Genomic DNA, 16,157 nt, shown 5'->3' on the forward strand with positions numbered 1-16,157 from the left:
CCTGCAGCAGCAACAGTCTTAGTGAATGCAAACCCTGTGTCTGGGTAGAGTCCACTGTCCATGAACCCAGCATGCACCAACCCAGCATGCGCCAACCAGACACACATAGGAACTGGCAAATTCTTGACTTCAGAGTTACAAAGCCACCCAAACACTTACTGATTGGTTCCCCACCCTGGGACATGGACAATATATACCCCTCTAAACTTTCCCATCACACTGGACACAGTATATTCTCTCTGTGATACACCTCTGAAGATGCCAGCCACAGATGCAGGCAAAACGTTAGAAACAAGATCTACCAGACCATGGCCACACAGCCCAGAAAACCCACAACAACCAGTTCTCTAGAATAGAGTCCACTGTTCTTAACCACTACACCACTACACCTCACTGGCCATTTCACCACTTGTTATTATTTTTAACTCATGGCTACGGTAGGGTGCCTGGACACTTGAATCAATTAGCACTTGCTAAGTAGAAGGAAGACCTGTGGTTGTATCACCTCTGATGCAGATGGCTAAAAATGACTATTTCAATATCAGCTGATGCAAGGGACCAATCTGGTTCCAGTTGGCCCTATCAAGCAGCTGACTCCAACATCCCTCAGACTGTATTCCCGGGTTGCTCTTCTTTTTGTGCCTCTTAGATTGCCTGCCTGCCTGCCTCTCTTCCAGTCAGCAAGCTCTGACAGAAGTAATATACTGCAATGAAGATGGCTTTTATCTACGGCATGGAGAGTGCACCGTGGATCTTTGCAGAGAACAACCACCTTGATTTATTACTGTTACCTAGTAAAGATTATACTGTCTTGACTAGCCAAGGCATTGACTGCAGTAAAATGTAGATATGCAACTATCTACATCAGAATTTCTAGTTTTAGACTCTTTTATCCATGCATACATTACGGCATGTACATCCTACTCTCTCACCAGTGGTTTTCAATGCTCAGTTTAGATTTCTCGAAGTAGACACAGAGAGATAGCATAGGAAGATGCTGTGAGACAGATCTGCTGCCATGCAGCTTTTACATCTTGCTGGTGCCAGCGTTAACCATCTTGCAGATTGATACACTCTCACATTTCTGGCTTCTGCATAATGCATGCATATCCTGCCAGAAAGATTTTCTTGTATGAAAAGATTGGAGATAACATGTAGGCGCAAATCAGATTTTCAGCACCTGTTCAACTGGGACAATTCACACTTTTGCATAGCTTGGACTTGATTTGTGCACACTTGCCCAAGACAAGCTGAAGTACCGTATATACTCGAGTATAAGCCAACCCGAATATAAGCCTAGGCAACTAATTTTACCACAAAAAAAACTGGGAAACTTATTGACTCGAGTATAAGCCTTTGAACTTGACTCAGTAGCAGCTAAAAACAGAAGATTTGGGAGCAAGATGAGATAGAGTTGCTTAACAGAGTTTGTATTAGGGATGAGCAGCTTTCCAGCACTCTAGGAACACAAATGAACCACTGTTTTCCTCCAAATGTAGAATAATTCTGGGATTCATAGCCATGCCAGCCTAAACTTTGCTCCAAAGAAAGTCTTTGTCTTCAGCAACATCAGTATTTGGCAGTAAACTACTGTATGAAGAATTGTATTCATGTAGAATGCAACGCACCAATTACCCTTAGGAGAGAAATGCCTCGGTTTCTTTTAACACACACACACAGAGCCTAGTTGTAATGCTGTGCAGGCTGTCCTTTCAGCTTGTTTTTACGGCTCTCTGGTGAGTTAGAAAAAAAGCAGCAACATGCTTACCGAATCCCCACAGCAGCACCAGCTGGGGCCGCCATCTTGGAATTACTGTATATACTTGAGTATAAGCCGGGGGGGGGGGTTCAGCATAAAAAATGTGCTGAAAAAGTCAGCTTATACTCTAGTATATACGGTAGTTCTCATGTGTTTCTGAGCCTCTGGACCCATATTCTGATAGAATAATCAAAAACATCCTGGACATCTGTCTCTAGGTGACCAATCTGCAGCACATGTCACTACTAGTGATTCAAGCTAGAGGAGGTTTACAGTATTTCAAGTCAGATGGAAGAGGACCAGTGGCTGACACAGAGGAAAGTCTGCTGACTGCTTCCTCTCCATGCAGCTTTTCATTTCCAAGCTCAGTTTGTTAAAGGGGAAAAATATACACTAAAGCACAGGAGGTCAGGGTGCCTGACTACTGTAGTATGACCTATTATGCATATGTGGTCTGCCCCAGCATGAGCATACATTTCCTTCAGGGCACATTTCCAGTTGTGCACAGGCTCTTGCAGTCATGGCACCACAGATCCCAGAAGCCCCATGGCTTTGAAGAGCAGGCAAAGCTTGATTTCTACCCCCTGGCATCAATGGGAAAGCAGAGGAGATGGCACTGTGTTACACAGTCTTCAGATTTGGGTGCTGTGTGGTTTCCGGGCTGTATGGCCGTGTTCTAGCAGCATTCTCTCCTGACGTTTCGCCTGCGTCTGTGGCTGGCATCTTCAGAGGATCTTTAGATTTTCTCACTCAGTCTTCAGATTTTCTCACTCCTCCTCGCCTTTCCCCATCCTGAGTTCCAAAGCAATCAAAGGGCTTTTTTGGGGAGGCTTTTTGGGAAACTTCGATGCCTGAGAGCAAAGGGGGGGTCATTTGTAGAAAGAGGAGAGCTGGTGGAAGGGACAACTGCATTACAAAGTAACACTGGACATAACACACACAAAAGAAAAAGAAGATGGCAAGCAACAGAATCAAGAAATAGGCTGGTGGGCATTAGCTCCTGCATTACAAAAAAGGCACCCAAAAATGGTGTTGTTTGGGGGAAAAACTCTGGGCAGCCAAAATGGTGGATCAGCTCAGGTCTGCTTTGGATGATTTGCAGCAGGGTAATCTATGCAGAAACAGAAAGCTGTGGAATCAGTGGGTAATGCATAATGAAACATTGTGTACTTTGGACTTAATTTGCTGTACACTTTCAAACAACTGGCAAATATTGCTCTAAGCTAGCTCAAGGTCACCGCAGAGATTTTGATCTTGTTTAATTTTTCTCATCCTGAAAAAACTCATCCAAGGGGTTTTCCCCATGGCCAATATATCCTGGGGTAAGGAGGTGAAACATCTCAGTTTGGCCAAGACTTCTGCATGACTTCTGGGTCTAACTCAGGCCAGCCCTATGAGATTTCCCTTATCCTGCGCCTTTCAAAAAATGATAAATTGGCAGGGTTTTTTTAAAAACCATGGCGCTCCCACTCCCATGCAAACACTGTGAGAGACGGACCCGTTCACTTTTCCTGCCTCGCCTGCAGCCAATCAGAACGTCGGAAAAACAGGACAGTTCGCGCTTGTGCAGCAACGTCAGTGAGGAAAATGAAAGTGAACCGGGGGGTTGTGTTTAATCACCTGGAGTTCTTCCTCCCAGTCTGAATGCGCTGACGGGCTGCCGTGCGGAGAGAGAAACAGAGATAGAAACACCCCGGTATGTATGATCCCGGTTTTCCCCTGGGATATTTTGCCCATCTGAAAAACACCTCGATGAGACTATATTCTCAGAATTTTCTTCTGACCCTAATTACCTGGAGCCTAGTCTTGTCAACAGCTGGTACCAGTTGGGGCTGGTGAGACAGAGGGCATCGAAATCAATGGCAGGCAGAGCCACAGTCAACAGTAGGCAGTCCCAAGATGTCTCCATCTTGTTCCACTGCAACGCAGGAAAAATCAGCTGTATTCAGAAGACCTTCTAAAAATGTTTGTCCGGTTGTAAAGAGAGAGAACACCAGACACTGTGCAGATGTCAACCATCCATTTTGCAATAACAACAGACATATACAAAGGAGAAGAGACATACATTCACCTGCTCCCTCTTTCTTAAAACTCAACATACTATTCAGAAGAATAAGGTTTATGAGATAATAAAAGGCTATGAAAAGTACAGGTCTCAATTTTTTGGGACCAGTGCTCTTTAACCTATTCATAAATGACCTGGAAGTAGGGGTGGGTAGCGTGGTGGCCAAGTTTGCAGATGAGACCAAATTATGTAGGGTGGTGAGAACCACAAAGGATTGCGAAGAGCTCCAAGCGGACCTTGATAAATTAGGTGAGTGGGCTCAGAAATGGCAAATGCAGTTCAATGTAGCAAAATGTAAAGTGATGCACATAGGGGCAAAAAATCCAAACTTCACATACACGCTACAGGGGTCAGTGCTATCAGTCACAGACCAGGAAAGGGATTTAGGCGTCTTAGTTGATAGTTCCATGGGAATGTCAACTCAGTGCATGGCAGCTGTGAAAAAGGCAAACTCTATGCTGGGGATCATTAGAAAAGGAATTGATAATAAAACTGCAAAGATTGTCATGCCCTTATATAAAGCAGTGGTGCAACCGCACTTGGAGTACTATGTCCAGTTCACCCACAGTCACGCATCTCAAAAAGGATATTGAGGAGATAGAAAAAGTGCAGAGAAGGGCAACAAGTATGGTTGAGCGACTGCAGCACCTTCCTATGAGGAGCGACTGCAGCGCTTGGGACTCTTTAGTTTGGAGAGGAGGCTGAGGGGGGATATGATTGAAGTCTATAAAATTATGCATGGGGTAGAAAATGTTGACAGAGAGAAATTTTTCTCTCTTTCTCACAATACTAGAACCAGGGGACATTCATTGAAAATGCTGGGGGGAAGAATTAGGACTAATAAAAGGAAACACTTCTTCACACAACGTGTGATTGGTGTTTGGAATATGCTGCCACAGGAGGTGGTGATGGCCACTAACCTGGATAGCTTTAAAAGGGGCTTGGACAGATTTATGGAGGAGAAGTTGATTTATGGCTACCAATCTTGATCCTCTTTGATCTGAGATTGCAAATGCCTTAACAGACCAGGTGATCGGGAGCAACAGCCGCAGAAGGCCATTGCGTTCACATCCTACATGTGAGCTCCCAAAGGCACCTGGTGGGCCACTGCGAGTAGCAGAGAGCTGGACTAGATGGACTTTGGTCTGATCCAGCTGGCTTGTTCTTATGTTCTTATGTTCTTATGTTCTTAATTTGATCAGTTCTCCAGACCCATAGCTCAAGAACTCACTTTCCGTGTTGTTAACTAACACAAACAAAGCAAGAAGGCTTTTGGTCATATGAAAATGTCAAAGGCATTGCCTCATCACCGGGTTTTTAATTAATTACCTACTCCAAGCCAAGCTATGGATTGCTGGTTTCAAAAAAGAGATTTTTAGGAGTGCCAGTACCTTTCCTTCAGGAAGTAAAAGAACAGGACGCTCCATCAACCTAATGATTTACAACATGAGCAGAATGCCTTTAATTTCCTACTAAGGAAATAATCATATGCCTGTTTGATCAAAAATCTTTGTATATTCAAGAGTATGAACTATTAAGCAAGTAAATTGCAACCTGAAAGATTTGGCTTCAGGGCCTCTAGGCCCTCAGTCAGGGCTGGCTATTTCCCACACCTAGCTGACATTGCCTGCCCCTGTCCTGGGCAGACGTGGCAGAATTTTTTTAAAAATATGATTTTTGGAGGCAGAACATTGTGGAGTGGCAGCATCACTGATATGGCAATGTCACTTCCAGGAAGTGATGTCACCGGATCAGCAATGCTCTAGGAATTCCCCACCTTTTTATGGTAAAGTCCATAGAGATTGGGGACATTCCTAGAGCATCATCAACACAGTGACCAGAAGTGGCATTGTCAAATCCACAACATCATCCCTCCTCCCATTTTCTTTTGACACTCCTGTGACTCAGCAGGCAAGAGCAGCAGGCAACCTGGAAAGCTTAGGAAGAGACTATAGGTTAGGAAGATTCCAAAGGCAAGGTGCCACCATTGAAAATAAGCCTATCTCTGGTCACTACTCACCTCTTCTCTGAGGTGCGGCACAGAGAGTACAGCATGGGAAAAAGGATTTAAGTGCCTATCTGGACATTCTATCACACTGGTCCCAATTAATGAAAAAATGTGTTTGAATGAGCTAGGAGGTAGCAATCTGTGGTGTCATCAGTTGGTTACCTTATCCTCACATATCATCCAGCCTGCTCATTAAGATCTACCTCATGAGCCCTGCCCTTTGTGGCAGATAGCAGCCACAGACCAGCAGTAGCACATCATCTGAGGAATACCCTAGCTCTTAAGACTTACTGACATCTATAATATTATCTTCAGACACCAAGCCAAAAACCTTTCTGTTTACCCAGGGGTTTTACTTAAGGCATTAATCTTTAAATTCTGTTTTAATCTGGAAACTGTTATTTTAAACTGTCAGTGGTCTGTTTTTGTGGCCCATGTTTGTCTGTTGGGATGAGGTTATTTATTTATATTCTTTACAGTCCACCTTTCTCACAGTGACTCAAGACAGATTACGAATGGTGGGTTAGCACAATCAACAAAATGGGACATTCAAAAAACAACCCATTAGGATAGCAGAAGTCTGGAACCACCAGAAGGAACTGAAGCATAGCATAAAAACAGGACACATGAAATGGAGCAAAAATTACATAATAGGATCGTACTCACAGTAAGCTACACACAGCATGATAAGCAACAGTTTTGTGAACCATTTCATAGCATGCAACCCTTTCACAAGGAAGTCCTAAATAGTTCAATAGTCTGCAGAAGGTCAGGAGAATTTTCCTGACCTCCCTGTGAAGGCCACTCCACAACACAGGAGTCACAACAGAGAAGGCACATGTATGGGCAGTTGTTGATTTTGCCCATTCTCAGGCTGACACCTGCAGAAGCAGACTTGTTGTGAGCAGAAGCAGACTGACTTGAGCAGACTTGTCATGACTGAGCACAGGAAAAGATTTCAGTGCAGGATTTCAATTCATACCTTTTAATGTTTTGCTTTATTTCTTTTCAATAAGCCACTCAGGACAGGTTTCTGGAGAGGCAGCATAAGCATTTTTTCTATCTAAATAAATAGTGTTGGTGCAATCATGCTAAAATGAATCCGTGCCACTTGACTGAGCCACCGCTGCAGTCACAACTGAGTCACCACTGCTGACCTGAGCCCACCCAACACCTCCATAAAACAAATATCTCCTTTCATTCTCCCATTATCTTGAACACAGCAAGATGAAACTGTTGTCTTTTTTAAATGGATTTATCTCTGTGACAATTTACGTTTAGAAATTAAAGATAAAAGATCCTAATTAAGATAACCTTGACTCTTCTCTGTAGAATCCAAGCCTTGGGCTTCTGGCCATTTTCTGTGGTTTTAAAGGTTTTAAAGCACTGTTGATTTGGTTGTTGTGGGTTTTCTGGGCTGTGTGGCAGTGGTCTGGTAGTTTTTGCTCAAAAACATCTATGGCTGACAACTCCAGAGGCCTACAATACACTGAAAGAACACCTTCTACACCACTATAGGTAACACAGTACTAACTGACTGCAAAAATGCTGGTTTAATAAGTGCCAAAAAAGCAAGTAAAGTGAATATACATGCACCATACAAATAACAATGAATATACCCCTAAGATAACAAAGCGACAATACAAGCAAACATGCAACAAATCAATGTGTCATAGACACACAAACAAGGACAAGAACAATATAGAAAAATTTCAGTGCAAAGAATAAGTCCTGGCTCATAAAGCCTCAAAACAGTTAAGTCATTAATTCTTCAGATAGTCCTAGTTCTTCAGAAACATCAAATATGTTTTTCTCCTGTTTTGCGGTCAAACCATCAGTGACACCTTAAGTATCGCTTACGCATAATGCAAATGTTCAAGTCAAGCTTAATCTTAAAACAGCTTGTATATGATCCTGATGTATATTGGGCTAAGCTTGCACAAATACCATTTTGCATTGTAGTTTCACTACACCTTGTATTACACTATTTTGTACACCTTGTCCCTTTGCTATTATAGTGTTAACATCAAAGGCCTGTCACAATAAGATGTGTTTTTCTGCATGGCACAATACAGGGTGATTTTGTAGTGGGGTATATATTTTGTCCATTTCACAGTGGGGAGGAGCACATTTGCACGTGTTTGGGTGGAGTTCATTTAAAGTTGTACTTCTATTGGATTTTGCAAATATGATTGCAAATGCAATTGCAAATTCACAGCATTATTTTATTATCCTTTAATCTGCCTGATTTTCAACAAGAAATCCACAACAATAAGCAGTCAAAATATACAGTGAGAATGAGAATATCCATATTCAGATATGTGATCACTACGTAGATCAGATAGAATTTATTTTTTAATTTCTGTACAAAATTTATAGCCTGCCTTTTTGCCTTCCCCAGGGCCACCTAGGTGGCTTACATATTAAAAACAAAGATAACAAAAACCCACCTAACAATAACAATAACAATACATGTTGAAAGCAAAAAACCAGAGAAAAATCACGGCACTCGAATCAGCTAGGCCTGTAATTGTTACAGGGGGCAGGGCACGTGGTAAGATCTCCGGAGCGAGGAGCATGCATGACCCTTTGCCGGCCCGGTGGCTGAGCTAACTACCCGGCAATGATCGTGCGACACACATAGGGGCATTAGGGTGGAGCATGCTCCCTATTTATTAGGCAGCACACAGTTGCTCCAGCCTTTTCGGCGCCTGGAAGCAAACTGTGCCCACCCACCCTCCCTACTATAAGGGATTTGGGGGTCTAATTTCTTCATTGTCGCAGCTCTAGGCAGTTTGGGCAGAGGAGCGCATCATTGTGGGGGGGGGCCGAGCTTGCATGCCGGAACACACACACACACACCCGTGCATGGGGGCCTCCATAAGAGGCTTGGGGTGGGGCAGGCTCAGGCCACATGCCGTGGAGGCCTCTGCAGGTGAGCCCGACACCCCAGCAGTTTAGGGGCCACAAGGAAGGGCGAAAGCCCTGTGGCCAGTACCAATCTGTCCTCCCCAATAAGGATTGGGTTGTCGCTGGGGACAGCCATGGGAGCTGACCGGCTGCTATAGATGTGCTCCTCTTGCTCGCCCAGCTTCTGTTCTGTTCAATAAAGGGCTGCGGCCCAATTTAATCCAAGCCGTGTTCTGTGTTTATTACGAAGTATCTGCACATCTGGCTGTAAATGCAATGCTTCAGTTTTGGAAAGATCTGTGGGAAAACGAGAAGGATTACAACAGGAAGGCGCAGTGGATAAAAGATTTTGAGAAAAATGTTGGCCAAAAACAAATGCAAGAGCTGGAAATAACAACTGATATGATAAAAAATCTAAGCAAGAAAGTGAAAAACCGGACGGCACCAGGATGTGATCAATTGCATGGCTTCTGGCTCAAATACCTAACCAGTTTGCACCCAACAATGGCCAAGCATTTCAGTGAAACCATGCCAAATGGTGAAATGGATGAATGGCTAACAACTGGAAGGACATGCTTGATTTAGAAAGACCCAGCCAAAGGAACAACACCTGGAAACTACAGACGAATAACATGTTTGCCCACGATGCTCAAACTGCTCACCGGCATAATAGCAGATAACATCATGGACTACTTGGAAGAAAATAACATCCTGCTGGTGGAGCAAAAAGGGAACAAAAGAAGGAGCGGGGTACAAAAGATCAACTCCTGATAAACAAAATGATAAAGGAGAACTGCAAGAATCGAAGAACAAATGTGCATATGGTCTGGATCGATTATAAGAAGGCATTTGACTCACTGCCCCATAGTTGGATCATGAAATGCTTGGAAACAATTGGCATCAGCAAAAACATTCGAGTATTCACTGAAAAAGTGATGAGACAGTGGGAAACTGAACTGACAGTCGGAAATGAAAACTTTGGAACAGTCAACATTAAGCCAGGAATTTTCCAAGGAATCGCCCTTACTGTTTATCATCGCCATGATCCCACTAACAGTAATTTTAAAGAAAACAAAGTTGGGATATCAAATGGCAAAGACTTGGGGGAAAGGTCATTTTTTTGTCCTCGATCACGGTGATGTCTGGTGTATTGTGTTTCAACACTTTGTCCGTTTGGATTCAAAAGTCCCACAGGATCTTGACCTTCTCATTTCCCATTACTTTCTCTGGACAATGTTCCCACCAGTTCTTAGCTGTTCTTATGTTGTAATTCTTGCATAAATTCCAGTGGATCATCTTGGCCATTGCCTCTGTTTGCACTCAGTCTGGGCAACCATTTTGCAGCAACTGAGGACATGATCTACAGTTTTGTCAGCTTCTTTGCACAAACTGCATTTTGCATCATCCGAAGATTTTTTTATTGTGGCCTTGATCAAATTTGTTCTAATGGCTTGCTCTTGAGCTGCTAAAATCAGGGATTCAGTTTCCTTTTTCAGACTTCCAGTTGTTAACCACAGCCAAGTATTTTCGTTGTCCACCTGGTCCTTGTCCTTGATGTCTGTTCTTCACCTCAATCAATGCCTGTTCTTGACTTTTATTCACATAATTGGCCAGTGCATGTTTCTCCTCTTCTGCTGTTTGCTTTACTTGCAGTAAGCCTCTGCCATCAGATCTCCGGGGAAGGTATAATCTATCAATATCACTGTGTGGGTGTAAGGCATGGTGCATTGTCATAAGCTTCTGAGTTTTTCTATCCAATGCGTCCAACTCAGCCTGTGTCCAGTTGATGAGTCCCTCAGTGTACCTGATAACGGGTATGGCCCGAGTGTTGATGGCCTTGATGGTATTTCTGCTGTTTAATTTCCTGACTCTCTGGGTGTATTCTCTGCTGACCACAATCTTCACTTGCCCATGCTTGATGTTATCCAGCTGTAAAATTCCCAGGTATTTATAAGCTGCCTCTTGGTTGTACTTGATGAGTTAGAGTCAGCCGAGTCAGTCTTGTAAATAATATTGCCCTGAACTTTCCCCAGTCTCTGCCCCAGGAATGCCCAGAAATTTCCCATCCCCAAGTAGCCAATGCTACATTACAGCCACATATCCAAAGAGCAAAAGATCTTATGAGAAAAAATCCCCCCTGTACAGTTACTGTATTTGCTGGGTCTACATATTTGCATTTTGTAAATTACAGTTCTGTGATAACTTCCTCTCAGCAATCAAACATCCCATGAGGTTGTGGGAGGGGAATAGAGAGGACACAGTCACCCCTATTCTAATACTTTTACGCTTTCCCATCTCTTGTGAGTTATTAGCTGACAAGATTTTAAGTATTCTACGTTGCACAATTTAAATAAAGAATTTTATTTACATGGGAATATAAAAAGTATATTACCAATTATATAGTCCTCTGAATGCTTAATCATGCAGCCAAGTGGAACTTTTTCTCTCCCTCTCTGCAAGATATGTCCACAACCATTTAACCATAATGAAGGGTTTCTTGGGAAATAAGCATTTAATCTCCACAACCTCATTTTAAGCACCTAATCTCACACTCTGCAGTGCACTCTGCTACTTCCTGTCATCTAAACAAAATTCAGGTAGAGCACCGGAGAAGCTTAAACTACATCTTTTAAATATTTACTCACTGCCCTGCACTTGACAGTACATGTTGTAGTGCTAAACTCAATTTCATCCTCCAGTGCCCAGCAGACAATTTGGACAGGCTTATTGAGAGCTACAGGATCTTTCCACTCTTTGGAGAAGAAGCCATTCCCTTATCTTAAGCGCATTAAGCCAGAGAGCTTTTTCCACTCATTTGGCATATCAGCAAATCACAGTGAGCTGATATACTGACAGCTTACTTAATACACCACAAACTGCTAGTAAACAAAGGTGACTGGGAGAAGAAGTTGTGTGAAAATATTCCTGTGGCTGTGAGCCATGCAGGCCCATACGTAAGCGGTATTCCCTTTTAGGCTTTGGTTGAAACAAGCCCAGTAATTTCCCTCATGTTACCCATGAACACCATAGTACCCAGCAGTGTTTCTGCAACCTGTTTCATACTTCCCCTAAATAGCTCTTTGCCAAAGCAAACAACCAACCTCGGCTCTCCTTCATTCCTCTGCTGTTGGAAATTGTTCTGAAGGGCCCAGGAGGCATCAACTTTATCTGCAGGGATCAACCCATTTGGAAACAGCTCTCTCCATCTTAAAACTTCCTGACATTCTATGGAAGCTCTCAACATATTGTGGTTGACTTAACCCCCAAGGTAGCCATTTTGTTATGCCATCCCCTACCTATCCTCAAAATGGGACACCTGACCACAGCAAGACACTATTGTTCCTTATTCTTTAAATCACATTTATTTTCCAAGGTCGGGTCATGTTGAAAATATGAAACTATCAAGAAAGTATCAGAAACCCTCCTTGGGTCTACGTGTGTTTACATGCTTGTAAGTATGTTTTTGTGTTCATAAGCATGTTCTACTTCTTCAGTACCACCACGGCAAACTAACTCCAGATGCCCATGTTACCAGTGCTTGGGGTACACTAGTAAAGGCTGCCCCAGGCATGTACAAAGGGCAGAGTTTACCAATTATTTCAGCCCTTCTCCTGTGCATGAATGTTACCATGAACCAGAGGCCCAAGGGGGCCAGGAATGTAGGGAGGAGTTTGAAACACAGTATGTTCTCTTAAACAGGAAAAGTGTTTTGATACAGAGTATAAAACGAGAGCACAAAACAAAGGAATATGATTATCAAGCATACTATCTACATAGATCTAAGATTTTTAAAAATACAAGAAAAATCAAATCACTAAGTTAAACTTAACAATACAGAAATTTTGCCTCCACTTCCCTCCTTAGATGTCTCTAAAGAAAACGCGAATCCTAACCCCTACCTGCTCCATGCAGGGGAATCAAATTCCTAGCATTTTAACATTAATTGGATTTTCCAGCCTTTTAACCCTTCCTGCTCTAACTGCTTGGAAGTCTCTTACCAATCCAGATTTTGTTCCCACATAGGACAGTGAACCCCTATCTCCAGATCATCTAAGAATGCATGTTCTACACATCTCAAGACCCAGATCATGTTTTACAACAACTACCCATCTCACAGGTAAAGCAAATGCTTATCTGTTTGTGGAAAACATCTCCACTCTTTCTGACCTCTTGGTGCATTTTACTGTCCTCTTTCCTAGGAAAACAAGTCACAGTGCTAGGAAAATCCTGCTAAGCTTCAAAACACCTTATATCTCTGGGTTCATGACAGAGAGAACTACAGGTGCTTAGCTGTGGTTAATGGCATGCACTTTTACTACCCCACTATATTCTTCTGTCTTTGCTTCTGACTGGACATCTTTCAATAGCAGGACAGTCTTATGCCTGTATACTTAAACATGCTTAAACCTGGAGAGGGAGGGGACTCTGTACAGTCTAAAGTAGCATACAAGGGAGAAGGCTATGCTAGAACTTTATTCCCTGACTGAGGCCAAGTCATCATTCAGTTATCCTAAAGTCATCACATGGGGCACTACATTATGAGGGCAGCAGCTCAGGTGCAAAGTGATATCCAGAAGCCCTAGCAACAGACCTGTGCTCACCTTCTCCCAGCTAATGATAGGTGTCAAAATATATAAATTACAAGGGCCCTGCTCCCAACCTCTGGCTTTCAGCATTCAGGGAATTCACATATATGAATGAGTATTCGGTTAGGTCATCTGTAAATATCCTGTCCAAGAATATCTTTCCCATTTAATCTTCTGATTTGCATGAACAAGGCATTGATCTTGGATTTCTCTTCCTTACTTGGGGCATGTGGGGCTATTTTAACTTTGTGCAAACTTTATGCTAGATTTTCAGAAGCATGGCTATGTCGGTTTACTGCAGCCCAAACAAAATTTATGGCATCTTAAAAATACATTTTCATGGTAAATCAGAGCCCACTTTGTCAAATGTGTGAAATTTTAGGTTTGGTTAGCATAGAGACAGAAATACACAGACAGAAACAAATGCGCAAATTGCAGAACAAAGAGTACTACAAAGAACAGCCAGTATCAAGACATAGGCATCTTACATTACAAAAAGCAAATGAAATCAAGAACAAGTGGCTGTGGACAATTGATTAATTAGCAAAGTAGGATGAAAGAATGGCATGAACCCTGAAAAATTGGTTTCTGGAATTTGCTAACTACTTTTAGGTCCTGCTGAGTCAAATGGTGTCAGATTAGCTTGTGAATTTTAAACTTTGTAACTTCTAACTAGAGTCTCCCCATGAAATCTATTGTTGAAGTATTTCATCTTTTAAACATATTATTGAATAGGCTGAGAGGGTGAAATGTTCCCACACTTCCCTTTTTTGCTGATTTTTATTGTTTTGTTTGATATATGTAGCCACATCATTTCCAACTTATGTTAACCCTATGAATTAATGACTTCCAAAGTGTTCTATCATTAATAGCCTTGCTCAGGTCTTGAACTCTGAAACATGTGCCTTTCTTTATCAAATTAATCCATCTCAAGTTAGGCCTACCTCTTTTCCTACTGCTTTCAACTTTCCTATCTTTAACTGTCTTTTCCTATGAGTCTTGTCTTCTCATGATATGGCCAAAGCACAATAGCCTAAATTTGGTCACTTTAACTTCTAGGGAGAATTCAGGCTTGATTTGATCTAAAACCCACTTTTTTTCTGGTATGGTATTCCTAAAGTTCTTCTCCAATATCACAATACAAATATTTATATATATATAGCTCAGGATATATATATATATAATTGCTTTTTAAAAATGTGGTGGGAATCTGCCCCTTAGAAAAGGGCAAGTACACCTTTATTTTTTTTTAAATTGCTAGGGTCATTGATATATAACTAAAGATGACAATAGGAATATTTTATTTATGTGTTACTTTTCCATTCAATCCTTTCTCTACCAGTGGCTACACTTAAGGCAAATAACCGGCACTAATTAGCAAGCAAAAAGGCTTTAAAAAGATATACCGTTAAATTAATTTTTTGCAGTTAAAATGTTCTCCCTTCAATAAGGCACGTGAAGAAATAAAGTAATGATTTAGAAGTATCATTTTCTCACCCTCGGTTACCTGTGACAATCATTAATGGGATCTGTAACCAGCAAGCAGAAAAGGGAAAGAATAAGCAAGCAGATCCAAAGCAGGAGCTTGGAAGCCCATTCTGTGAGTAATGTGGTGTTTGTTCATTCAGTTGTCAGAAAGCCCACTATAAAAATTAGCTAGTGATAAGTTAATGGTATTTAAACACATGGTTTGTCCAAATTTTAGAACAAGGAATATTCCCCAAGGCTTTTTAAGGACAGAGAAGCCAGATCATGGCAGGGTGGAGGGCACTAAGGCAATTGATAAGAGAAAGCACAACCCTAGGGACAAAAGAAATGTCCATCACTGTTTGGACTGTAACAAAAGAAACTATCTGCAAGAGCAGCCACACTTACACTGTATCTGTTTTAATGAATGCTTGCCTGTGTCCAGATTATGTTGGATACTGAAACATTCAAGAACTCTGCAGACCACTTTAGCAAAATGGGAGGAAGTCAAACTCCACTGACTGACAACATAGAAAACTATTGCAAAGCAGAAAAAGAGCTGGTTTTTATACCCTGCTTTTCTCTTCCTTAGGGCATTTCAAAGAGACTTACAGTCATGATCCTTTCCTCTTCCCAACAGGCACCTTGGGAGTGAGCTCTGAGAGAACTGTGACCAGCCCAAAGTCACCCAGCAGGCTTCTTGTAGAGGCATGGGAAATCAAACCTGATTCTCCCGATTACAGAACACCATTCTTAACCACTACGTGTCATGGGGTCACAGTCAGCCAGCCAGGAATTCCTTGATGAGAAGCACTGGCAGGATGACCCTACTGTGCTGGTACCCCAGCCAACTGAACCTCAAGAACAGCCAGAAGCCTCACAGTCACAGAATGCAGACAGAGCTGGCCCAAGTTGAAGCCAGAGTGTTTGCAGAAGCAACTCCAGCCACAGTCAACTCAGCTCACCTGAGTCTGTAAGGCAGCTGAGCTGAGGATTGGCACCCAGCAGGAACTGCACTCTAAAAGGCACAGTGTATGGAAACCCTAAGACAGTGCAGAGAATGCTGTGAGTCAGCTCAGGATCAAGACTGAGCCACAACACAGGCTTATAAGAGACTGCTTTAAGAAATGGAAGTTGCAGGAGCAAGATTGTTGAAAGCCTAACAGTTTTCTGCCTGCTATCATCTAGAACCTGACTCTCTGTGAGCCTGGCAGGCCAGGACACTACACCATGCTGGTTCAATCCATACAGCAAGGATTGACTATGCAATAAAACATAGCAGAGTAGGCAGGGGAAGACTAATAATGACTGATCCCACAACCATCACAGCAGTGTTAACTGACTCAGTAGAGTTGCATGTAG

Source organism: Sphaerodactylus townsendi, linkage group LG07 (assembly GCF_021028975.2).
Source record: "Sphaerodactylus townsendi isolate TG3544 linkage group LG07, MPM_Stown_v2.3, whole genome shotgun sequence".
Taxonomy (NCBI): Eukaryota; Metazoa; Chordata; class Lepidosauria; order Squamata; family Sphaerodactylidae; genus Sphaerodactylus; species Sphaerodactylus townsendi.